Source organism: Xenopus tropicalis, chromosome 8 (assembly GCF_000004195.4).
Source record: "Xenopus tropicalis strain Nigerian chromosome 8, UCB_Xtro_10.0, whole genome shotgun sequence".
NCBI classification, from domain to species: domain Eukaryota; kingdom Metazoa; phylum Chordata; class Amphibia; order Anura; family Pipidae; genus Xenopus; species Xenopus tropicalis.
This window is the reverse complement of record NC_030684.2, coordinates 110,023,567-110,050,667: the sequence shown is the minus strand read 5'-3', so window position 1 is coordinate 110,050,667 and position 27,101 is coordinate 110,023,567. Positions and strand designations below refer to the sequence as shown.

General features: G+C 36.8%; 1 protein-coding gene across 1 annotated transcript in view; it reads right to left on the bottom strand.

The window, feature by feature from the left end:
- The window catches only part of aven (apoptosis, caspase activation inhibitor), a 181,945-nt gene that overhangs the window by 130,201 nt on the left and 24,643 nt on the right, over positions 1-27,101 (bottom strand). The gene's annotated exons all lie outside the window — the stretch shown is intronic.

Genomic DNA, 27,101 nt, shown 5'->3' with positions numbered 1-27,101 from the left:
TCTTTCTTTTTGCAACATGCAGCATCAAACCTTTTATTTAAAAAAAAAAAAAATCTTTTTGGAATCAAAGAGGTTAATGGCACATTGATATGCAGCATAAATACAGTATATGTAAAGTCTTAAGACTGGCTTTCATAGAAAATATTTATTTAATCTAGTTCCGTTAGTTCTATAAAAATAATTGTAATTGAAATCCAGGTCTTTGCTCCCCTTCCAAGAAAAGCAATTTATTCTATAAAACCCATGAGCCGAATACTGTATAAAACCCATCAGCACAATTTGCATGTCCCACCGCATTGCTTGGAAACATTACCATCTGGACAGTCTTTCTCCATATATTTCAGAGGAGTTTCACTAAACTTACAGAGGCGAAGTCCCAGAAAATTAATTTAAACGCCATTTCAAGGGATAAGGATAATCCTAATTAACTTTTAGCCACTTATTCGATTTCTTGCCTTACTGCCAACAATACAGATCTAGAAGAATCACTATTGTTGTTTTATCAGCATCTTTTCAGCTTCACAACTTAATGTCTATGTGCACCTTATCAGGGGCTTAGCAACCTGTCCTACTGGCTGGTAGAGTCTAAAGATGAAGGCTTATGTCTGCTACATTTCTTCTCATTACAAGGTTTCATATCCATCACAGTCAACCTATTTAACTAACCCATAGAACTTTCCTATAACTTTACCAGCAGAGAAAATGGAAGAAAGCGTATGATTTTTATTAAATTAAAAAAAAATGTTTTATAGCCATGACTTCAGTAGAATTACATCAGCAAGCATGAACTATTGTGCAAATAAATGATCACTGGGTTACGTAAAAAAAACAATTCACATTTGGAAACTTTGACAGAAAAATGTAAGGAGCGCATTCCACTGACTTATGGTGACCAGCTTTTGTTTAAATGTATTTTTTAATCGAATGGATTTGAAGTCCAGAGACTACTATGGTCATCCGATACAGTGTGTCATTCCAAACAAAGGAGAAGTAATATTTCTCAGTGGAATAGACTGTCATTAACTTAATGTAAGTTAAAAATGCACATTGCCAATACTGGACAATGTACCATGTCCTTATAATTCACACTGATTAGATTAAGTAAAAAATTCCTGTGTTTGGGGTTTATTAGAAAAAAATGAAATCCCACGAGTCCAAGAGAAAAAAATAAAAAAAGAACTATCTGGCAGTGAAACTGACATTGCTGCAATTATCCTGTGATTTCAAGCCATAGGCGTGATTATCTCAGATGAAAACAAATGTGCTAGATGCACCTGTGGCAGCAGAAAAACAATTAAGGGCATCATCTTTACGAGTAATTCCTGGGTTTATCATATAAAGCTATCATCAAACGGCGTGGTTACCTAAAATAAAATATGAACAGAGCATTTGTGCTAGCATTAAATCCCTTTACCCTAAGGTTTAGAAGCTTTGGCGTGAAAGCTGCTACATAGTCTGTAACAGATCAAACAGCCTGTGTTCTGTGCACTTTGCACATTGGGTCTTCAATTAGTTGTGACTGACAGCCCTTATAAGCCACATGAATGACAGCGATGACATCAACATGTGACTGTGCAGCCTCAATCACATCTAAGAACGGCCATCTATTAGGCTACAGCAATGATGTGGGGGCGTTTACAGCCCCAACACAGGAATTACAAGCAGCCCTTTGCCTGCTAGTCATAATAGGTTGCTAAGATTTCTAGACAAATAATGCTGATCCCCCTTGGCAACCAAAGTTTTGTGTAGAATTATTTTAATGGTAGAGGTTATATATACCATGGCATGAAGACATGTATGTCAGGCCTATCATCGCACACTGGTCGGTTGACTAATTTGGAAATTCTCTGCTGCTTTAATACAGTACTGGACTTCTGATATATAAGCTATAAACTGTATTTTATCATTCTGATGTTTGCACATTAAAACAACGTTCTGATGGTCTTGTAACAACAAGACCACAGATAGCCAAATCTAAAATCTGTGGCTAAGGGGATTTAAATGCCACAGATAGTAGCTTCTATGATCTGTAGCACATCCAAGTAGAGAAGCAAGTTAGCAGCTTTAATAGCACAGGATTTGTGTGGAAAGATTGGCTGTTACACCCCAGTGGCCCCAGACAACAACTGCTCAGAAGATTCCTAGCTTTAATTTATAAGATTTAAGGGGGAAGCTTAGGGACAAAATTCAGACACACAGCTAACATCCGATTTTAAAAAATTCTGAAAATATGTGATTTTCTCAGCGCAGTGCATTTGTTTTGCTCAAAGAGCCGAGGGCAAAAATGAGTGGGAGATAGGATACGTAAAATGCAAGCTTTTAGGCAATTTGAAGTGTGGATTATAAGAACAGTTACCCATTTTGAATTTATAACAACGTATATTTTCCAAAAACAAAAGTAAGAGGTCAAGTTTTTGGTGCACCACACATAAAAAGAATTAAATGTGTTGAATCTGCATTAGCTGAGACATCAACCATAAAAATTGATGTCCTAAATTTTGTGGTACAGGTATGGGACCTATTATCCAGAATGCTTGGGACCTGGGGTTTTCAGGATAAGGGATCTTTCTGTAATTTTGATCTAAGTAATCTAAACTTAAGCTTCAAACTAAGTAATCTAAACTTAAGCTTTAAACTACTCAGACACACCCGTTCATTCATATTTGAAATGTTTCATCTTTCAAAAAGCCATAAAAGCCTCTTTAGAAGAGCAATTGGGTAATATAAGTTTAAATACCAAAATTCCTATTTTGCATTTGTCTGAATATGTACCAAGGCTGGGCAAACGTACTGCTCAGGGAAGTATGCACTATAGTAAGCAAGAATGCTTATTTCTGGAGCAACTTGAGAGTGCCTTACTTTACTACTGTGAGATTTTGAATATCCACAAAACTATACATATTTGGTATTGGTATTTGATACTGGTATTTGGGAGACATTTGTCTTTCCAAATCAGTTGTATTTTTGAATGTAATATAATAAAATATGTTTCTTACATTTTGCTATGGAACTACACAAAATGTTAGAACATTTATATTGTTTATGCTGGCCTGAAAACAAAGCAATATATAGTTTTTCCTAGGTAAGCTAAATGTTTCCCACGAAAATGTCCCTAAAGGATACAAATTATCCAAAAATAACCTAGTATCTAATGTAAATGAAGCGTAGAAACTTGCCTAGCAATTAAAGGGTTTAAAAATAAACCACAATTGTGCATAAATATAAAATAAAGCAACTCTTGAAAGCTGGCAACGTCCATGGAATAAAAGTTCTATCATTATCATCATCATTATCATCAGAGCAAGAAACAGCAAGCCTAAAAATGAATGACTGCATGTTATGCTGAAGGTAAAAGTACAGAGTGAAATATCCTCTGATACAAAAGGAGAGAAGAAAGAAGTCATTTGATACAGAAAAGCTCTCCTGGGAAACCTATAAATGTCCTTGGGATTACATGGCAAGAATTGTTCTCAACCGTAGAAAAAATATATAATACATATGTTCCAGCAGAAAAAATGGTTTGCTAGAAAAAATTAGATATTAAAAAAACGCAGATGTGATAACACTTTAGTCAATCTGAAAAGGTATATAGTGTTCCTGCCAAACATATTGTTCTGTGGATACAATCATTTAGTTTACAGAATAAAGGACTTGTGGTAACACATCAAGGAAAAATAAAATATGTTGGTTCTGCATCAATAGAACTACTATTGCCAAGGTCCCAACTTTAGGTCAGAAGCTACAGGGAGAGAAACACAAGCTGCAAACCCCCACTTAAATAGTCCGTTAGCAGTGAACTGTATGAGAGATTTTAGGAATAAATGTAATGGATAGGCTATTACTCTGGTATTCCAAGCTTAATTTTCTCAGCAATATACAGTATAGAAAATACCAATAATATTTCTTAGAGAGATAATTTTTTTTTTTTAAATCAGTACAGTCTTAAGGTCAGAGTGCTGGACCCCATTACAAGAATGATGTTGAATAATGGAACTAATAGGGTCCTTAGGCATAGAGTGACCTCTATAAGACCCTTAGAGGTCACAGGCTGTTATAAAGCACATTATTAAGACAATAATAATGCATTTATGGGGATTATCAACAATTACAACTGGAGAAAATCCTCTGAATGTTATGACTAGTAGCTAGGACGCTATTTTACACACTGTGTAATTCAGTTGAGCAAACTAACTGGGTTTTGCCAATCAGAGCTTTTCTACTGTGGTCCCTCAAGCAATAAACATGGAAACGTTGTTTTCAGCTTAGTGTGATTCTTAACAACATCATACATTCCTTACTGGGGGTGCCTGTACTTTCCCCCTCGATACCTCAAGAAATCCCTCCATTATTCCTACTGCAGGCAACACATCGCTCTCATTATACACTTGCATGGATTCATCTACTGGCATCTCACCAGATGCACTTAACTCCTTCTGTTCATTTTTTTTTTTTTTTACCATGAAACAGTAACAAAAATAACATGCTAGAGGAAAAGGGATAAAATCTGCTGTAGTACACATTAGTTTCATGTCAATAAGCATTTCACTGCTTTATGTTTATTCATATGAAAAAAAGAATAGATGATTCACTTGTGGATGTTATACTTTCTAAATACAGATATTCTCTTGCTGTCACTAATGTGATCAAACCAAAGTCTTACTTTTACGTCACTGACGAATTCCAGAAATGAGCATATACCATAAAATGGAACAATCTGTGTGTGTGTAAAGGATAATGCTATGTGACTACATGCCAATTTCATGAATAAAACAAGTAATAAAAATACATAATTTACAGATGTACAATTGTTTTTAAACCTTTGGAATCCCTGTGTACGTGGATACACAGCACCAACAAAAGTGAAACAAAACAATTTGTTTTTTTATTGTACCTTAACAGAAGGTTCTGTTGAAACTCCTTGAAAATAGAGGAGAATAGGGTTTTCCAATCTTGCTTAATGCATAATCTGCAATATATAATTTTGGACCATCTCAGTATACACCTATAAACAAAATGATTAAATAAATAGAACCTATGCTGGAAATACAATCTGCCTCTTTAATTGTTACACTTACTATCTTGCATAATTGCTCTGCTTTGCTAGAAATAATTAACTCTCCATAAACACATCACTTCCCCAATATTATTTTGGCTTAGGACAATGGCACATGGGGCAATTGCTAATGTTTTGCTGCCCACACGTGTTCCAGCTCAACAGGCGGGAATCAAAACAATCACAATTGCCTCTCCAATGACTTGACTCCAGGACTTTACCAGTGCACTCAAAAATCAGACAATTATTCATTTTTTGATGCCAGAAACAAGCCACCTTTAGCCAATTTACCCCCTTACTTTTGGCAATATGTGACTTTTGTATAGTTTAAACAGTGCCTCATAAATATCTATTGATACATAACACACAAAGCAAAAACAAGCACTAAATATGTTAGAGTGACCCTGTCACAATATTTAGTACCACCATGTACCTCTTAGCAAGTTGTGTATGTGTTTCACTGTTGGTTTTTCTTTTGTTTGTTTGTTTTTTTGTGGTCTCATAAATGTTTGGCTATACCTTAATCTTCCCTTCAGTAACCCTGTTCTGCCTGGTTTCAGCTAGTCTTCTTCCACAATAACTTTAGGAGACAAAAATGTAGTTTGTCTTGAATCTAGATATACATTTGCCAGGAGAAGGCTGTAAAAACATTAATATTTCTGGTGACAATATTAGCGCCTTTTTCTTGCCGACAGATATTAACTTTAATATTAAACTGAAACTGACATGAAATAATTGATTAATGCACATAAAAGTTACCTATATGTAATGAAGATTATTTTCGATTGATAGGGCTTCTTCTGTAAGTAGTTGCTACTTGAAGTCCAAACTGTCCCATCTCACTCAGTCAGCTAGTTATTGATAGTTAGTAGATAGTTTATAAAAAAAAAGGACTACATCTGCACTAATATGGCAGCCCCCTCTTAGAGAAACTTGGGGGATCTGATAAGTAATGCAAAGCTATAATATTATAAAACTGGTGCAAAGGCAATGTTATGACATAAAAAAAACAGTTAATTTCAGGTGCCAGTATCCCTTTCATTTCCATAAAGCTTTATTAAGCTTCACCTCTTCCATAACCACTCAAACCTAAAGGCTATTTCAAATAAATTGCATTACAACATTTATATCGGTAATTTTACGTGAGTTCAACGAAAGAGGAATCTTATGAAATCTGCCTATAATAGGGTGCATAATAATAATAATACAGTGTTGAATATATTTCAACATACCCCTGGTACAGAGCATTTTTATTAAGGCAATATTAAAATGCATGCATACACTTGCCAAATGTCACACTTTGTCAATTACAGTAATAAGTTTGCACCCCTCTGCCATGTTTGGATTTAAGCCTTTCTCTACATGGTGTAATAGTGTTTAACCACTTTCTAATGTAATTCATTCTGTAATCATTCTGAGGTTAGAGAATGGTTAAAGCTTTTAAAATCTTTGAAGGAATCATGTGTCCGTAAGAAACAGAAGATAGTATTATGGAAATGCCAGGGTTGGACTGGGGGGTGCAAGGCCCACAGGGATCCCTGCACCCCCCAATGGCCCCTACACACCACCCCCACCATGCACAGGGGGCCCCCAACACCTTCGACCCCCTTCCCATGCGTGCCTAAATTAAATTTACCTGAGGCGCGTCAGGGAAGGGAGACTGGCAGATCCGGGGAGTGCCCTGGGGGGGGTTCAGGTCTGGGCCGTTGGGGCCCACCAAGTTTGTGCCCAGTGCCCTGTGCGACCCAGTCTGACACTGAGTATTGCATTCACAGAGCTGCTACCAGCAAGTACAGACTATATTCTACAGCATTCTCTTTTAAAAAATATCTTCTTATAGACTAAAAACAGGTAAAAACAGATTCTGTGGCTATAAATTAGTGAAGGCAGCAGTAGCAGATGGTGAAGAACCGGCAGAGGTGCGAGGGGTTGGGCAGCAAGACAGCTTTGCCTGGCACTGGTCATGATACCTCCCAGCTTGAACACTTCCAAGATATCAAAAACAAAACTCAATATTTAGTTTGCCCCACTAGAAATATTTCTGAGTTGAAGCCTAGTCAGGTGACATGATGAGGCTATTGCTGATTGTTAAAATGAAGAATCTGTTTTCTATGTCTACATCATATGCCTGAGGGGTGATTAAGTCTGTGCCAGAGATGAATGGGTTTAAGGTGATTGCCAATGAGATTTAAGGGATAAAATACAGGGACTTATACTGCATGCCAGCGTAGCTACTCTATGTTTAGGAGACGAAACACCCAAAATCACTCTGTTTGCCATTGCCCTTAAGGGGTCATTATACTTCTATTCAACATGAGTTCAATGAAGAGGGTTTGTGCTTAACATACTTTTTGACTATTTTTTTAATGACAATAAATCAAAATTTTTTTTGCTATTTCTTGAGCAAAAATGGAAAACCAAAGCTACCACATGGTTGGTCTATGCAAGGCTATAATTAAATACTAGTATACAGTCCCTTCCCTTTGTCCATTATGAAGGGGCATTATCAGTGCACCAGTAATCTTATTTTCTACCCCGCCAGGACCAAATGTCGAGTATTCTTTTTTGTTATTAAAACAATAGGCAAAAAGCAAGTTTAACAGAAGCCATATTCATTAAACTCATGTGGAACAAGGGGGTTTATTTATTAATGTTTTTAAAGTAATACAATCTTTTGTGAAACTTGCAAAAAAATTATATTAAGGCTGTACAGCTTTGAAATAGCTACACAAACCCCTGATATAATTATTAAACCATGGGATACCGAGATGGATTATATAAATGAAGTCAAATAAGAAGGGATAACATTATTGTCACCTAAATTGAATTCCATGGGAAAATTTATAAATAAGAAACAACAAACTTTAGACTAAGCTTTAGTCAAAAGGGTCAGTAATAGATTGGTTGGGGCCTGAATAAGCCTGTGGATTTGGTTTAGAGATACTAGGTATCTAGTGGGCAGCATGATTAAAAATGATTATGATAAGTTGTAAGAAAATATAGCAGTGAAACTTTGGGGAATACAGAATCTATTATCAGGAATGCTTAGGATCTAAAGCTTTTCAAATGAAGGGTCTTTCTGTAATTGAGGTCACCACAGCTTAAGGGACTGTATACAACCCTTTTCAACATGAGCTTAATAGGGCATGTGCTAAACATAATTTTTGCCTATTGTTTTAATAAAGAAATATCAATGGTTTCTGTTATTTCTGCCAGTTTAACTTTAGCGCTTCCTGTCCCTTCCGGATCCCAACAACCAGCAAAGGAGTTGATAATACTAATTACCAGTCTACTAAAGCTGGCCATACACGTGGCGATCCGACGATGTTTCGTACGACCATCGGTCGCACGAAACATCGTCAGATCCGCCACACACCATTCAGGGCTGAATCGGCAGGTAAGGAGGTAGAAACAATAGGATTTCTACCTCCTTCTGCCGATTCAGCTCTGAAGGGAGAATTTTGGTCAGGCGCCTTCTATGGCGCCCGATCAAAATTTTCTAACCTGGCCGATCGACGAGCCGACCGATTTCAGCAGCTTCCTGCGACATCGGTCGGCTCGCTGACATACCATACACGCACCGATTATCGTACGAAACGAGGTTTCGTACGATAATATCGGTGCGTGTATGGCCACCTTTAGGAGCTCCTGATAACAAGCAGCTCAAAGGCTGTTGCTTAGAGAAGGGAGGGGTTTGTTTGTTAGGGAGCACTGAACAAACTATTAATAAAGAATTATATGCATAAGAATTATATGCACTTTGCATATACAAATAAGAAAACATTTTCAGTTCAGTATTTCAAATATTTTGTGGGTGACTTCGTATTTGGAGGAATTCAAACATTTCAGTGCATCCCTGTCTAAGACTGCCTGGGAAACAGCATGGAGCTAGAGGTCTGTATCTCTTTGAGCAGATAATCTCCTACTAAAAGTAGACATAACAGTATGAAAGTAATGCCACACGTGGCAAGATATTTTCAAATAATGTAAACTTAGCACAAAATGATTTTTTGTGTCTGACTGGGACTGCCTGCATACTGTAATTCAACCAAGCATACGCTAAAGTAATATGAACACAAGAAAGCAATTTGCCAAACAAAACCAAGAACTCTGGTGAAGTGGAAGAAACCCCTATGGAGAAATGTGGACACACATTCCAAACTCTCTCTTCATAACATTATCAGTGTAAAGGTCAAATACACAGAATGCAGTTTGTACTTTTAAAGCAGTTAACAGACTTTGGTTACCCCTGGGGATGGCTTTCTCCATCATCAAACAAGACATTAAAGATAAAAAGCATATTAAAAAAAAATAAAAGTATACTTCAGATGCAGAATTTTTGATTAAAGGGATACTTTCATGGGAAAACATGTTTTTTTTCAAAAGGCATCAGTTAATGGAGCTTTTTCAGAAGAATCCTGCAATGAAATCCATGTTTCAAAAATGCAAACATATTATTTTATATTTAAAAATATAACCCCCCCTCCCTTCCCCCGCCCCCCAGCAGTCAATCACCAGAACAATGGGAAGGTAGCAAGACAGCAGCTCCCAGTAGATATCAGAATAGCACTCAATAGCAAGAAATCCAAGTCCGGCTTGGGACTCCTCCAGTTACATGGGAGTAGGAGAAACAATAGGGTACCTAAAAGCAGTTCTAATGTGTAGCGCTGGCTCCTTCTGAAAGCTCAGACTCAGGCACAATGCACTGAGATGGTGCCTACACACCAATATTACAGCTAAAAAAAATAAATGTTGCTTCAAAATTAAAATACAGTGTAATGTAGAAATAAAACGTACAGCATAAAAATCACGACAAAATCCATTTAAATGCAAAGTTTGGTGCTTGAAAAAGCTCAGGAATGTGAATATTCATATTCTTACTTTCTAAACCTTTGTGACAAACTTTATTATGAAATGGGAGTCCGCCTGTGATGTTCTGTATACCCAAAGGGTGAATTATATAGTCTAACCACTGCACTATTTTAATATCAATAGAAAAAAAACATGAAAAGGTTTGGTAATAAAACACATACCTGGGAAGCTTATAAGCCGAGTGTTTAAATGACCACAACAAACATCTTTAATGGAGTTTAAATATGTTTAAATTAAGCAACCTTACTAAACCTCAGAACCTATGGGAAGACAATGTAAAATCCAACCTGTTCAGATTGAGAAATGATGCAACCAAAGCAATTTCATTATGTAAATACAGATGAAGGCTGAAGCGCTTTATCATTATTAAACTGTTCATGGCGCAGAAGAAAATGTGTCTTTCTGATCCAGATAAATGAAGATCAATAATTGCCTTGATTCAGCTCGCTTGTTAAAACCTCATTAATTCTGTGTGTCCAGTGATCATTCGACCCCTGGCAAATTAATTTACGCCATTATTAGATATATATTTATTGAATCTGCCATTATATGAGAGGCTGTATTTCAAAGTAAGATAGGCCTTAGGGTACAGATAATATTTATGAGTGTAAAGGTAACAATTATATTTTGGATCTCAACCAATAAAATATGATTATTTCAGCCATTCAGAATAACTGCAAATTCAAAGGTCTCAGAATAAAATGAGAGTTACAAAAGTCTTCATTTTAAAAATCTAGTACAGGTAATGGACCCATTATCCAGAATGCTCTGAACCTGGGGTTTTCCGAATAAGTGATATTTTCATAATTTCGATCTCCATACCTTAAATATACAAAAATATCATTTAAACATTAAATAAACCCAATAGGATAGTTTTAGCTCCAATAAGGATTAATTATATCTTAGCTGGGATCAAGTACAAGGTACTGGTTTATTATAACAGAGAAAAAAGAATACTTTTAAAAATGTGAATTATTTGATTACAATTGAGTCTATAGGAGATGGCCTATTGAGTCTATAGGAGATGCTTCTCCAATTTAATGTAATGAGCTATAGTGGCAGCAACTGTTTCAAGTTAAGGACAGTTTTAGACTGAAGGAGCATAAGAATTAAGAGGGGGGGTATAATGGAGTGAGAAGGAGTTGGGCTGAGAATAAAAAGGAGCATAAGGAACTGGTTGAAGAATTAAGTAGAACAAAAAAAAGAGTGAGAGCAGCAATAGTGGAGAGAAGTTGAAGACAGAGAGAATGGAAGGTAAAGAAAAGCAGAGATGGGGAAAAAAAGAAGGAGAAAGATAAGAGAATGTAAAATCTGGAAAGAAAACAATAAGAAAGATGAGGAGATGAAGAAAAAAGAGAGAGATAATAATAAATATTCAGGTTACTTGATACTGCACCTTGCTAAATGACTATATGTACATACATGATGGCTTAGCATAATTGCTGGCTACTAGTCAGGTGCTGGCCCTATGTTACAAACAAGTTTCATGTTCATTCACCTCAAATCTAGTTTTAGCCTCTCCTGTCTTTCAAGTTACTTTGATTCAAATCTGCAAAGCTGCCCTTCCTTACAATAGTGACTGTTCATCATGTACATCTGTAAGAGATCACTCTCCCTATGGGCAACAAAAAAAAACAAAAACACCTTTCTGCTTTTGTAGTACTGGGAATCTAAAATTGCTGTATCTTGTAAATGTACAAAAATGCCTCTTTCTGCATTTTTTTTTTTTGGTTTTGGACAGTCTCCCAGCAACACTAATGCAAATGTACTGTATTTTCCCTTTGACCACTACCTTAATGGACATTTAAAGCCTACATTTTCAAACCATGTAGATAAGTTGCACAAACCCCTTGTTACAAACAGCACATGTGTTCTGTAAAGTTCACTTAATCAAGAATGCAGGCTTACACAGGCAGAACTTATTTAGATAAAAAGTTCTGCTTTGATTGAGCACTGTAATGGTTAAGCTGAGCTCAGAAAAGTAGGTTAGGAGGAATAAACAGAATAAGACACCTAGGGGCTCATTTACTAAGACACGATTTCGAATCCGAATTGGAAAAATTCCGATTGGAAACGAACATTTTGCGACTTTTTCGTATTTTTTGCGATTTTTTCGGCGTCTTTACGATTTTTGCGTAAAAACGCGAGTTTTTCGGCGTCTTTACGAAAGTTGCGCAAAGTCGCGATTTTTTCGTAGCGTTAACACTTGCGCGCAAAGTCGCGCCTTTTTCGTAGCGTTAAAACTTAAAAGGCGCAACGTTTCGCGCAAGTTTTAACGCTATGAAAAAATCGCGACTTTGCGCAACTTTCGTAATGACGCCGAAAAACTCGCGTTTTTACGCAAAAATCGTAAAGACGCCGAAAAACTCGCGTTTTTACGCAAAAATCGTAAAGACGCCGGAAAAAATCGCAAAATTACCGATCATTACGAAAAAAACGCAATCGGACGCATTCGGCCCGTTCGTGGGTTAGTAAATGTGCCCCCTAGGGTGGTGATGTATTAATGGTTGATTTTTTCTGCGCTTAAAAAACTCGAATTCAAGTTATGGTTCGAAAATTCTAATGTCTGGTATTTATTAAGTGCAAAAAAAACCTTAAACTTGAATGTAAAAATTTGGCATTTAAAAGTTAGTGAGTTTCTATAGAAGTCAATGGGAGTTGTCCTTGGCAACATTTTTTGCATTTTTCAAGCTCGTAAACTAAAAAAAATTCAAGATATTCAAGTTTTTTATTCAAACAAGTTTCCTTATATAGATAAGTGACCATTCAATATGCAAGTTTGATTAAAAAAAAACAAACTCGAAAATTGATAAATAAGCCCACTAGAGAAGGGCTTCTATGGGAACCAGCAATGCCATCTCTTCATTGGCTGCTAGACTGAAAGGCAAGTTTAGTAATATGAGCATGAGAAGAGCATTAGAAGAACTGAGCATGCTCAGTAGCCAACAGCCAAAGTAAAGGGAGGGGGCTGAGTGGGTTAGAGGAGGAGAAGGAATTAGGGGGGTGCTGCAGCCTTACTATTAACCTTTGAAATCTTTAAATACCTACCGTTTGTTCAAAGAGTCACAGATTAAATTTTTGTGGGTGGGGGGGGTTACATGTCCTTTAACAGGTCCAGCAATGTCTAGGAGTGTAATTTAGCATCTTCTGAACAACTGCTGCTCAGTTGTTGACATTTCATACTGCGCCAGTGCAACCTTGTTGGGCTGGAGCCTTTTCTTACCCTAGAGTGTACCCTGTGGTATATATTTTTTAACATTTATTTATAAAGCGCCAACATATTACGCAGCGCTGTACAATAAGACCTATTCTTCCATAACATTGGAATAGGAATTAGTAGACATACTGCACAGAAACTAGTGCAGTCTCCAGTATGCATCAGTCTGAATCAGACCTTTATCATTTCATGTTCTTGGTTTTAAAGGAATAGATTTATGCTAGTTGGGGCCTAAATACAATGCAACAGAAGACATGTTAAAACTACAAATAATGAAATTAACATTACCTTAGGTAGGCTAGTGCCACATAGGGCAGATACTTAGCATGCAAATAAGCACAGGCCAAGAATCTGCCCGGCACTTTAAAAACCCGATAGTTGTGCCTCACCCGGCAGTACCACAGTTTCAGGCTGAAATACACTGTAGGTACCTGCACCAAGGCCAAAGCAATAATTCTGGGTGCAGGCACAACTTGCAGATTCTTTAAGAGGAGGAGTGGATTCTTGGCCTGCGTTTATCCACAGGCTAAAAATCCACTCCGTGTGGCACTAGCCTTGGGTGTTTAACCTAAAGAAGGGGGTGTCCCCTAAAAACCTGCTATGAAAAATCTGCTACAATAAAAGATTGCGAGGCAATTGCTTTACTGTGAGCTGGAATGCTTCTTCTCTTCATGAACTATAGCCCATGGCAGTCTGTAGTTAGCAATAAAAGCTTTTGAAGCAGTAATACTGCATTTGGTGCTCTCCTCATCTGTTGGAACTTTGTGCTGTTTAGCTTGCGGTTAGCCTCTAGGGGATCGATGCATCAGGTCTGACAGGCTGTGCGCTTGAACAACACTCGACCGAGCCCATGGCAGCCTTACTACCCCAATTTCCTAATTGCTACTTAGTGTAAAAACATAAGCAAATATAGTATGTGGTCATTTAGAACTATGTTATGCCTGTTACCAAAATCACTTTTGTATAATGTTGATAGCAGAAGTCATATAACCCTAGTTTTATTATTAATATATATATATAGATTTATGAAATATGTGTAAGTTGTTGGCACTGCATAAATAAATGATAAAGATGAATGAAAAAAAACCAAAAAGCATTCAATTATTAAACAGGTTATAGCCAACAATTACAGCAAAACAAAGCAAACTAGGAAAAGCAAAAATGAGTAGATTACACATTAAAAATGAAGCAATTACTGTTTTTTTATATGAAAATGAAGGACTTATGATTAAAATAAAACAACTACCATCAATTAGAAACTGATTCTGAAAACAATGGAAAAATTAAATTTGCTGAGGGGTTCAAGCATCCCCATAATAACACATTTACCAATGTTTACATATTTTACTAAGAATGAGATAGACAGAAGCAAATCTGCTCCCAGAAAGAAACTGTATTTCCTAGTTAGGCAATAGCAATGACACTGAAAGCCTGAAAAAGCAGGTAAAGCAACCAAAGTGTTGAACCTAAGGATCACTCTGATTTCTTCTTCACTGGTGTATTTTAGCCAGTAGAGAAAAGCTTGTTAGCCCCCATGCCTATTCTCATTAATAGGAATGGAATCAGTCTGTCAGTACAGAGAAATGCTATGTGTCCTATTAGCCTAAGGGAGACAAAAATCCAAAGTCATTGGAGAATGCAGACATAAAGCAGTGGACTCAAAAGAGGCCATTATTAGGCTAATGGCAAGCAGGGCACTCTTAAGTCATCTGAGAAAGATCCCCTAAATCACTCCTTGGCACCTTTCATTGACTTTAATAAGAGTTATCTTCTGGTGCTTTCAGCTTGAAAATGCTCACTAAAACATTTGTTTGAAAATGCCAATGCTGATACAGATTTGTTCAGGGGTTTTCTATTTAACTCAATGGGAGGCTGCTGGGGGGTGGTATCTTTAATGCTCCATCCACATTCAGCTTTAACAGTACTTGTATGTGTACAGTGTCCTTAAAAGTAAAGAATATTATGTTTTATTCAAACTGTAATAAGGGGTTGTTATCCTACATCTTACAGTGCTGTTCAGCTTATTACATGTAGTGGGCTAATTATATCTCATGCAGCCAGATAGAGGGCCAGATTCATGTAAAATGATGATGTCATATAACAAAGTCTATGGCACCTCTAAAGCAGACTAAGGGCCATAAAAATGCTTTGGAGAGATGCATCAGGCCAGTGGACCTCCAGCTGGATAACGATAAAGATCATATAATTCTTTATATTGTACATCATTTGCTTTATTGATAATAAAAAAAACATTTGCAATTGCAATCATGCAAACTATGTCAAAGAGTACCTAAAATTAGATCTTTAAGGGCAAACATATATTGTCAGCTCTTATCAAACAGTTTCAGTCTTATCAGAAAAACAAACATGTCTCTAATAAGACTCCTGCTCCTCTTGATCTGATCTGGCTGTAACGAGCTCTAGTGCCCTACATCTCTCTGGGAAGCCAATAGCAATGGGAATGTCACCTTTATCCAGATAGCTCTTAACTTCCTGTTCTGAGATCATAGTTCACGCAGCATTGGAGAAGATGACAGAGAGCTCAGCTTTCAGAAGCACTGGCTCAATTCTTAAACCACCAATAGATGGCTAATGGTTTACGTGTTGTGCTGTGTGTGCAGCTACTGATGTGACAAAATCAAATCAAAATTTATCTTGGATGCAACAATGAAAAGTAAGTTTCCGTTTTATTTATTTATTTTAAAATAATGCCTTGCCTGTTTCCATGTAGCTTTTTCAGAACAGGTGCTATAAACTCTGAGTGAGAGTTTAACAATGCGGTTTACTGTTGTGGCTGTACGGCTCGCACATATTATCTACTTAGTAACACTCCTTGTAACGATACAATAGCAAACAAAACAAAGTAGAGTACAATGCAAGGGCAAATGGCATTCTGTAAAAATTAACCCGCGAAACAAGAACTATTTTGGCAAAACAGAAGCCTGAGCTTTTAATTTCCTGAAAGGAAATGTAGAAGCATATCACCAATTGAGTAATTAATTAACCAGAACATAATAAAACTGTTGCAGCTTGATGTCATTTTATTGGGCTAAGTCAATAAGGCTCAATTGTGTGCTCTGGCAGAGGTGCAATAAACAGTAAGATTAGACAAAGCGCATGAACCAGCCACAATATAAACGCTTCCGTTCAAGTAAGAAGAGGGTCTTGTGGTGATGGAGAGTAAATGAAAGGTAAAACTTAACTAAAACTAGTGTGCAGTGTCTGGGCTTGGTATGTAAGTCACACTCTTGTAAACTTATGGTGTTAATGTTACTTATAATGCAGTAAGCCAGCTGTTCAATATATGACAGGGCTCAGGCATAGGTAAGAGAGGATACTCTATTATACCAAGAACTCACATTGGTGGCAGAAACTTAGGATTAGAATAAGGGATCAAGAAATATTTTATTCAGAAGTTTTAGGAGTTAACATAATTGTGTGATATGTAAATGGAGTCCTCATTCAGAATTTCCAAACATACTGTAAAATTTGCCTCCATCACAAAAAAAAAATGTGGTATTCTGAAATACAGGACCCCCTGGCTGAATGTGGTTAAGTAAGTATTTAATGGTTAAGTAATTTTTATAGCCCCAAGCTGCCTCCATAGATTTATATGGATCAAGAACAAATCAGAAGTCAAATGGAGAAAAACTGCCTTCAAATCAGGCAGTTGCAATTAATTATACAAAAATGTATTGTTATAGACTGCATGGCAGAAAACATGACGAATAAATTAAAAAATGAAAATAACCAGTAGTGAGTACCTGAAAGCTAATATTTAATTTGTTCTTGCAGTGGTCATTCACTTCAACAGAAGTATATATGGAATTCCTAGCAATGTAAGCAGAGGAATCCAGTTTGCCTTGCAAATGTGACCTGCTTTAGGAATTTAAACAAAATATAACAGCTACCCTTTTAAAGGTCACACAATGATATTTTAAAGGGCAACTACAGCCTGCTGCATGAAAGGATACACCTATGAAGTGCCTTGTGTTGCAAAATCTTCAATAATAACTTCAGCTGTTTTGTTGCCGCCGATAAATCTTTGTTACTGCAGACATCAAAATGTCCTTTGCTTGTTTCCCATCAGCTAACAAAATTGTCAGTGGTGAAATGTACGTGGTGCCAAGATGCCCAAAGTTTCCATGCAAGGAAACTTCAGGCTACTTTGGAAAACCAAAGCGTTTGTTTCCCTGCTGGTGATTTGCATGTTAGCCGGTGGGAAGGAAACATGGGGCATTTTGTTTCCTGTGGTAGCAGGGCAACAAAAACCTCCTGTGTGCAATGGCCTTTAAAAGTAGTCTCTAATGTCTTTTATGACACCTGCTGGATTACAGTCTATTTAGTTGTATACATTTGGACACTTCTGATTTGGAAACAACAGTTATATGTTGTATTTGTGTTGTGCCTGGCATCACTGTACTTTCCTTGTTGCTGAGAATGTACTAAAAATGTAGTTGGAAAAAAATAAAGGCATCAAACCAGAGGTCAGTCTGTCATCCATTTGCTAGGTAGCCAGCTTATGGGTGAATGTCAGCTGGGCAGAAAGATCACTCTATATCAGTGATATGAAGCAGACAAGCTAAGCTGCATGAGCACACAACAAAATGTAGTGTTTCCTTCAATATAATCACAGCAACAGATAGTGGTTGGTTACCGGTAACTTATTTTTATATGTTTGCTCAATATAAAAACATAGCAATACTATAGGGAGAGCAAGCCAAACAAATCACACACATGGTTTTTGACTGGAGGAAAATTAGATCACAGTAGAACTGTCATAAAGCCGAATCATTTATTACTGACAAAAGTAATCAATGCTGTTATTTAAGGATAAAATTAGCTGTGAACTGTGTATATACCTGAATACAAGATATTTTTTGCCACCAATGCTATTTATTGTAATTACTAATGAAAATAATAAAGTTTTATTTTATAGATAACATAGATTTCTAAAATAAACAACCATTTTGGTGGTGTTTTAACTAATTGATTAAGAATAGTTTATGGCAGTTCTTGTCAAAATCAAACAGTATGTATTTATCCTATTTTGTTTAAATAAATAATATATCCTACTGCCTACACTATAAATAAAAACCCCTCTGTAAAATGGCAGCAACAACAAAATAATCCTGACAGAATTTATTCCACCCTATACAGAAAAGTAAAATAAATCAACCAGTTTACTGAAAAAAAATAAAAAGAAATCATACAAAAATTTGGTTGTATTAGTGTGCACACCCCCTAAAATAATACTTGGATGAAGCACCTACCGTACATACTCGAGTATAAGCCGATCCGAATATAAGCCGAGGTACCTAATTTTACCTAAGAAAACTGGAAAAACTTATTGACGAGTATAAGCCTAGGGTGGGAAATGCAGCAGCTACTGCTAAGTTTTAACAATCAAAATAAATACCAATAAAATTTCATTAATTGAGGCATCAGTGGGGTATATGTTTTTCAATATTTATTTCAAAGAAAAACTAGCTCTGTAAGCGGAGAAGAGGGTCAACAAAAACAATATGAGTACTACCCCATGCTCATTGCACATTGGCAAACTGGCAGCAGACCCAGTCCCGGAAGGATGTAAGGGCAAATAAGTATTGCTAGTGGGAGCCTAGGCCAGGGCACTGGAGGGTCTGGTTGCGGGGGGCCTAATTTGCACACAAAGGAGAGAGGGTGCTAGTCTAGAGGGACCCATGGCACCCGACTCGAGTATAAGCCGAGGGTGACTTTTTCAGCACATTTTGGGTGCTGAAAAACTAGGCTTATACTCGAGTATATACAGTATTCATTTTATTACAGCACTTTTTTTGGGTAAGAGCCATCTTGGCAAATCTGGATTATCCTCTAATCCACAGCATTTGTTTGTCCCCTTTAACTCCATTCTGTGCCCCCTTCCACATCCTTCCCCCTATTACTGTAACTGCCCAAGACCTCCCTCATTTCTTAAGGACAAAACTGACCTTATTAGATGGAGCATACCATTGGATGACAATCTCAAATCACCGTATAACTCACATCCATTTTACACTCTGCAACATTAAATGAAGTTAGCAAACTTCTAGCCTGTTTAAACCCCACAACCTGCTCCCTTGACCCCATACCAAGCTCCCAGTTTCCTTTCTTCTGTTTGCATCTAAATTGTTGGAAAGGCTTGTTTACAACCAACTGGTCCAGCATCTCGCTCACAACTCCTTTCTCGACTCCTTTCTCGTGCAGTCTAGCTTCTGCCCAACACACTCAACAAAAACTGCTCTCACCAAAGTAACTAAAGATCTCCTGGCAAAGTCTAAAGGTAACTATTCCATCCTTCTCCACGGCCTTTGACACAGTTGACCACCTACTCTTTTTAGGCATTCTGTCACATTTGTGACATTGCTCTTTCTTGGACTAAATCTTATCCTTTGAAGTTGCCTTCTCTAACTCTACTTCTTTCTGTTGGAGTTCCCCAAGGCTCTTATGCTCTTAGGCTCTTATGCTCTCTGCTGTTCTCAAGCTATACAACTTCTCTAGGGAAACTTATTCAGTCATTTGGACTTACCTACTACCACCTTCCTTCCAAACTTTCCCTAAAGACTCATCTGTTTAGAGAAGCATATTCAATGTATCTAAACTGCTCAGACGTTTATATGTATCATAAATCATCAGTTTCCATATTCTTTTTGTTTCAAATGTACCCTTAAACCCTTTGCACATAGGGCAATCTAATCTGCTTGTTACACTGTATACCCTTGTTTGTTAAATTAATGTAAGAATTTAATGTAAAGCTCTGCGTAATTTGCTGGTGTTATATAAATAAATTATGATGGTTATCTGGAATTGGCAATTTTTGCCCACTCCTCCTTGCAAAAAATTTTCAGATGTCAGTTTGTGAGAGCATTCCCTGTGCACAGCTCTCTTCAGGTCACCCAACAGATTTTCATTTTTTAGGGTCTGGGCTTTGGCTGGGCCATTCCAGAACATTGATCCTCCTTTAGTGAAGCCACTGCTTTGTTCATTTATTTGTATGCTTTGAGTAGTTGTCATGCTGAATCATCTTTGGATTCCTAGCAGATGCTTGAAAGCTTTGTGACAAAATAGACTGATACTTGGAGCTCTTCATTATTCCATCCACCTTGACTAAAGCACCAGTTCTAGTTGGTTAAAAAGCAGCCCCAAAGCATGATGCTGCTTCCACCATGCTTCACTGTGGGTATGGTGTCACCTCTGGAAGTTGCCTCCTCTTGCATTTTCCAGCAGTTACATGATTGAACTGCTTTACTGGCAGTGATTCACACTGATGCCAATGGACAGGTATTTTCAAAAGTTTTGCCACCCACACTGGAGGAGATCAAACATGAGTGACAAAATGTGCCATGTGTCCTTACACATACACAGGTTTTTCAACAGAATTTCATTGTCATGTTATAGCGGGTTTTCTGTACCATAACAGTGTCAATATTATTTTGCTAATGGATAAACTGTTTGGACAAAGAAATTAGCCCATTCTTGAAAGAACTAATGCTGGATTTATGTATAGTTCTCCCTAATGCTGTTTTTTCCAACACTTCCAAAGAATAAACAATACTTTATTCTGTAGAGAAGCTTCTAAATGCTTGGGAAACAATAAAATGAAAGATAATAAAGATAGATGCTTAATTGCACCAGCGCTGTTTCAAGAGCAACCAGATTTTTGCTTTTATTTCCTCACACATAGCAGGCTTATAAAAACTAATTGTTGATAGGTGATAAACAGCCAATAGCAACCAATGTTAGTAAACACCATTATAAATTAAAATTACTATTTATATGTACTATTAGAAAGACACTACCTGATCACAGCTCATTTGAAAGCCCCTACAATGCCATCCATACCCTAACTGATTAACAAGATACAATATATACAAGTATGGACTACCTAACAGCTCTACTCCATGATAACTCACTGCCCTTTTTAGAGGACTGGTTCTTATGGGACTCTTATTATGGACACCTACATAATCCTTTTGAAATAGACCCAGGCAGCAACTCGGGCAAAGGGAGACCACCAAACAGGCCTATAAACCCTTAGGTTCACTGTTATTAGCTACCGAAATTACATTATTTAAAAAATGCAGAACCCTTGGCAATAATTGTTTACATAAATAAATGGTGATATAAAACATGTATTCTACATTACTTACTCATTGCTGTCTATGCGACCAAGTTAATTCATTCATTTCTAGAAATGGATACTAAACCTCTACAATGATTTTGCTATGTCTAAATTTGTGTTTTTAAAATAAATATAAATATAGTTAAAAAAATATGATTATTTATACCTCACCTATGCCCAAGAGGAATACAAAGTAAATAATTGGACAATGACAACAATATGTTCTAAGCTCACAAGATCAGTAACTGCATTTGGGGTTTGTTGAATTTTTTTGACGATGCTGGCCCTTTAATCATTGCTAAAATCCCAGAGTTGTCAGAAGGCAAAGCTTCCAACGCATAGCTTGCTCAAAAGCTGCTGAACTACACTAAAAGCTACCCGGAAGGTAATATTCATAAGCATATGTTGGATGTACTGTAGAGATAGCAGTGGTGCTGGTCAGCAAAAAAGCTAAAACATATTTATAAGAATATACTCATGAAGAGATGCCTTCTGGTGGTATCACATCATTAATTTCCAGCAAAGCAGTTAAAGTGATACAAGCAAAACACTAAACTATGGAAACCCGTGCTGATTTAAAACCTGTTGTGATAAATTATTATTATCCTTTATTAAAATAAGGCAGACATGTTACTGTGTTTTATAAAAATTGACAACCATTAACAATCTAAGCTCCCTAATAAATACACTTTTGTGGACAAATGTTAAAGTGGCTATACACAGGCAGATTTGAGTTGAGAATGATTCGGCAGTTTATCTGCTAATGTATGGGGACCCCTGATGGGCCTACCCGGTCAGATATTTATTCGGTAGGTGTGATTTTCCCATTGGATCGGGAACTGCATCGGCTCATTGATTCGGTCCTTGCTCCGACTGGTCCTATTCCTATCACTTTTATTCAGACTCCAATATCTCCCACCTTAATTGTGCATATTGGTATAAAGATCTGCAACCCCGCCAAACAAGCAGATCTTATAGTGTATGGACACCTTAAAGCTCTACAGTTCTACAGATTCATATTATAAAAAGCAAACTAAGTAAATAAGTGATTTATTAGTACTGTTTAATGTTTACAGGGTAACCCTTTTGAAATAAAAAATAACAAAAGTGGTATAAAGGTGATACCTTTATTGGCTAACTAAGATAACCATAGCAAGCTTTCAGAACATTCTAGTTCCTTTTTCAAGCAGGTATTCTCCGAGTTCATTCTTCTTTCCCATTAAAGCAGTTGGAACCTTGGCTGCCCACATATGCCTTTTGATGCTCAGGCATTTCATCACACATTAGGGTCTTTCCACACACTGCAACAAGCTTTTGCACATTTTCTAAACATTCTAACAAAGCTTATTGTTACAAATAGGTTTCTACTTTTGACTTCATGTCAATTATGAGCCAGTGGTGAGATTCATTCTTCAACGACAGACCACTATATATAAGCCAGAAAGCTGTGATAAACATATTGGCAGCTTGTTGCACACATGCTACTTGTTCTTACAAAAAACAACTACCAACATAAAAATCATCATACGACAATATTGAGTTCCTGGGGTAGTTAGTCTGGTGCCACCAATTTTTTGTTTTTCTTTTTTCCAGTGAGACACTTTTTTCTAGTCATCCAAATATTTTGTAAATCCAAAATTGACCTGTTTAGCAAATGTATACACTTGAATGTTTATCCTCCATCTGATTAGTATGTACATCACAAGGTAAATGGCAAGCTAAAAGTAATGAGAAATCAGAAAACTGAATATGAGTCTTGTAAATGTAGGCAAGTAGAAACACAGATGCTCTTAACCCATTTATGCATAGGCACAACACCAATGTAAAAATAGCAATATGCTAAATAGACCACTGTGCACCTGAGGTTTATAAGTGAGCTTAAAAATTAAGGAACAGCTGTAGTCTCAACATAAATCAAACATACACACTGACTGTTCATACGTATATCCTCAGAGTTAGGGCCCTATGCACAGTAAATCTTTAACTGGTCTGATTTGTTTCTAACCAAATATAAAATTACACTTAAATATGTTTTCCATGTGAAATCCATGTATGATTACCTAGGTTAAACAGAGTACCAAAAAACTAAAAGGACAACGTCTCTTTTACTTTACAGTATCTCCAAAAATCAAAGAGAAACCAGAGTTACGCAGGAGTGGAAATGTGTGATTCCATATACGTTTATGATGAACCAATGAATAAGAAAGAAGTAACATTATGAAAATTTCATAAACGGTAAGATATGTTAAGGTGTATCTGTTCATATAGGTAAATGTTGTACAGGTGCATGTATTGCTATGTCATGAATATGTAGAACAATTAGATGGAGCACACAAGATGTGCCTGTACATGATAATTCTGCCCAAAAAAAAATGCCAAAAGTAATATAAAATTTAAAGAGTTGCCTCAGTTTGTGAACATTTTGGTAGGCAGATTATTATTAGGCTTCCCCCCCCTCAAAGCTCACAGATCCCCCAAAAAAAAGGCCATGACTGCCACTGGAATGTCTTTGTCTCTTGGTTGTAATATTAACAGATTCCCTTTTCTCTATCTACTGTAGTTGCACTCTCTGCGATTCAGTAGTATATATGACCCAGGTGTCACATCTATGACATACTCTTGTACTACATAATAATTGAATTTGTTTCTACCTGCACTATAAAGTACATCTTGTTTTACACAGTAAACCACATGGGTTAACAATTTGGCACTGGAGCAATTTAGGCCAATGCCCGATTGGCCAATCGTCATTAACCCTGAAGTTGTAACATTAAAAACTCATAACCACAAGTCTTAGCTTATTAAAAGAACCTCCATGCACTATGTGCTTTCCCCTCATCTATCTTTTATTGGCATCTGCTTAGTTGGCCAAGCACTTTCAGAGTAGTAATATTATTACTGACATGCATCTGCAAGCTATGCTGAATTAAATACAACAGCAAATGGTCCATTGTTCAGATACCATATGGTAAGATGACATTTGATAAGAACAATTAACATGTTACCAGCTCTAATTAAAAAACAGGTTAGAAATGGCGATTCATCCTCAGTAAATAAACAACATTTTGACACCTGCAAAAGCAATAACAAAATTCCAGACTTTTGTAAGTGAACTAAATGTTTAGTGTAAGACTTATTATTCATGGTTAGAAACCTGCTAAGACAATATACCCCCACTTTTGTAATGTGGCATTCACTCAGTCTACTTTCCAGCAATACTAACACAAGTATAGTAGCATAGGCCCAGATATTACTGTGGTTATGGGACTTTTCCAGTTCGAGCCCCATTTTGAGGTCCAACATTTTGTCATAGTTCCAAGAATATTAACCATACAGTTAGGGTGACATTTGGGTAATTGCCTATTTGCTCGTATTCATACTGCCCAATATTTGAAAAATGGAAAAAGGGACAAAAAGAAATGTACGCAGCGCAACTAAATTTGGCAGTTTATTTGAACACATTTCTGGGGGTTTAGGGGTCTTGTTTTATGTGTAATTACAGTTTTGTTAATGCAGGTGAAATTGCCCTTTAATCTGCAAGTCTCAGTTCCCCCAAGAGACCTGTTTAGCTTATTAGTTACAATTGTACCTCATTGCATGTGTTGCTTTTTAACTTTCTGGGCTCTCTGCCAAAAGCATACTTATTTCATTATGTCTGAGAAACAATGTGCAGGTGAAGCTTGTTAAGATTTCTAGGCTTTCTGCCAGAAGCTACTTTTTAATTAAGTTTGTATCTTTTTTTAGCGTTCACTGCAGGAGATCAAAAGGAAATTAGGGACTTTTCAGTAAGAATCCAGCACAGCAGGTTGAGTTGTTAAAAGAGGGACTGTCCCACGAAAATCAGAAAAGTTGGGAGGCATGCGTATTGATTGAATACTAACAGGCCTTCAGTATGGGCCACCCACTCATTGCTCTGGCCCCGTCTAGGGGTGGGCAGTCCCACAGTTTGGGAACTACTGATCTAAAATCATGTGACTATAAAAAAGGATGGACATAGAGTAGTTGTGCAAATGAACAATGCAATACCAATAAAAGCTTGTGCATTTTGTTAAAAGCTGCATCTAATGTGAAGAATTACAGAAAATGTTCAACTAGCCTAAATCCCAAATCACAACTCTTTAAAGGACATGTAAACCCCACACACAAAAATTTAATCAGTGAACAGCCTCTCTGAAATCTTTCAATACCTACCATACTGGTTGTCCAGAGGTTAAATAGTAAGGCTGCAACATCTCCTTAATCACTTAGATTTCCTTCTCCTCCTGTAACCCACTCGCCCACTTTTGGCTTGTGGGCATGCTCATTTGTTCTCAGCTCAGAATACTAAACACGCCCCCCAGTCTAGTAGCCAGTGAAGAGATGGCATTGCTGGTTCTCATAGAAACTCAGCTCTAGCTGGCTGCTTCAATTTTTTTTCTCCTAACTTTCTCTCTTAAGCTCAGCTCAAACTAAGCAGAACTTTTATCAGACAGTTCTGCCTGTGTGAGCCTGTATTCTTGATGAAATGTATGCTGAATAAGGGTCTGTGTGTGTGTATGCTGTTTGCAGATTTAAATTTATCTGATTACGTATTAGAGGAGAAATGGCCACTGGGTAAAAGCTGCTATTTGCTTTAGAAAAATGTGATGGTGCTGGCAAGCGGAGGGGATATGTGCAGTACAAATGATGCCATTTGGGTGGGGGAGATGTGCCCAACTGATATACATTGTAGGCAAATGTAGGCTTTACATGTCCTTTAAAAGTCCCAAATTCATTATTTTATTATTAACAACATGTATTTAGAAATAGCAACACATTCTGCAGCATTGTACAATAAAAAGCTGTATAAAGTTAGTCACCTTTTTAATAAAACACTGCATATAAGGCTTATGCCACACGTAGCATATGGCACACATTTTCGGCAAGCTGAAAAACGCTACATGTGCCTGCATCCGAGCGTATTCAATTCATTCGGGTGCAGGCACAGTTAGGGGGAGCTTTAAGCAAGTGTTTTTTGGGTTGCCAAAAATATGCGCCATACGCGACATGTGGCATTAGCCTAAGAAGGAAATATATTACTTTTAAACAATACCTTTATTACTACAAGCAGATGATTTGTCATCTTCACAGAAATGTCTTTTATAACTACCTTATATATTTATTTAAGATTTTTTCACTTTGAGGCCATTATAAGAACACCACAAATAAAATATCAGTTACATAAATAAGCACTGAATTTGGTTAGACAAATTGCAGACAATGAATAAAAAATAGATTTGGTTAAGCTTCCGTGAGCTTTCGAGTGAATATATTGTATAAAAGTAAAGCCTCCCAGTCAAATTTGTAGTTTTAGCAGCAGTGCCCCCCACTTTAATCACTTCACTGACACAAAAATATAGAAAACATTAGAAAGCCCGGCTTGTCCTGAAAAAAATGCTGTATCATTTTCCTAGGCAAACTAAAAGTATCCCTTCAGGAAACCCCTAAACTGAAATGACTTTCAAATGAGATGCAAAATCCTTGTTCCAAGGCTTGGGAAGCTCGGGTTAGATGGCACCAACAGATTTAATAAGAGCTAAAGACAAATTCAGAAAGAAATTGTTGGTAAAATTACAATCCAAAAGACAAAATCTGAAAACTGTCTGCTTAAATGACAAATTCACAAAAATGGAGATTTATTTTGTCTCAATATCACCACTTTTTGTGAATTCCCCCTATGTTTCTTACTGCTTCAGTGTTAAAAGTGCACTAGTTTTATTATAACAATTATAACATACTAAAAGATAATTTAAAAGAAAACTTCCTTTTTAATTCAATTTAGTTTTATTTAATTCCATTGT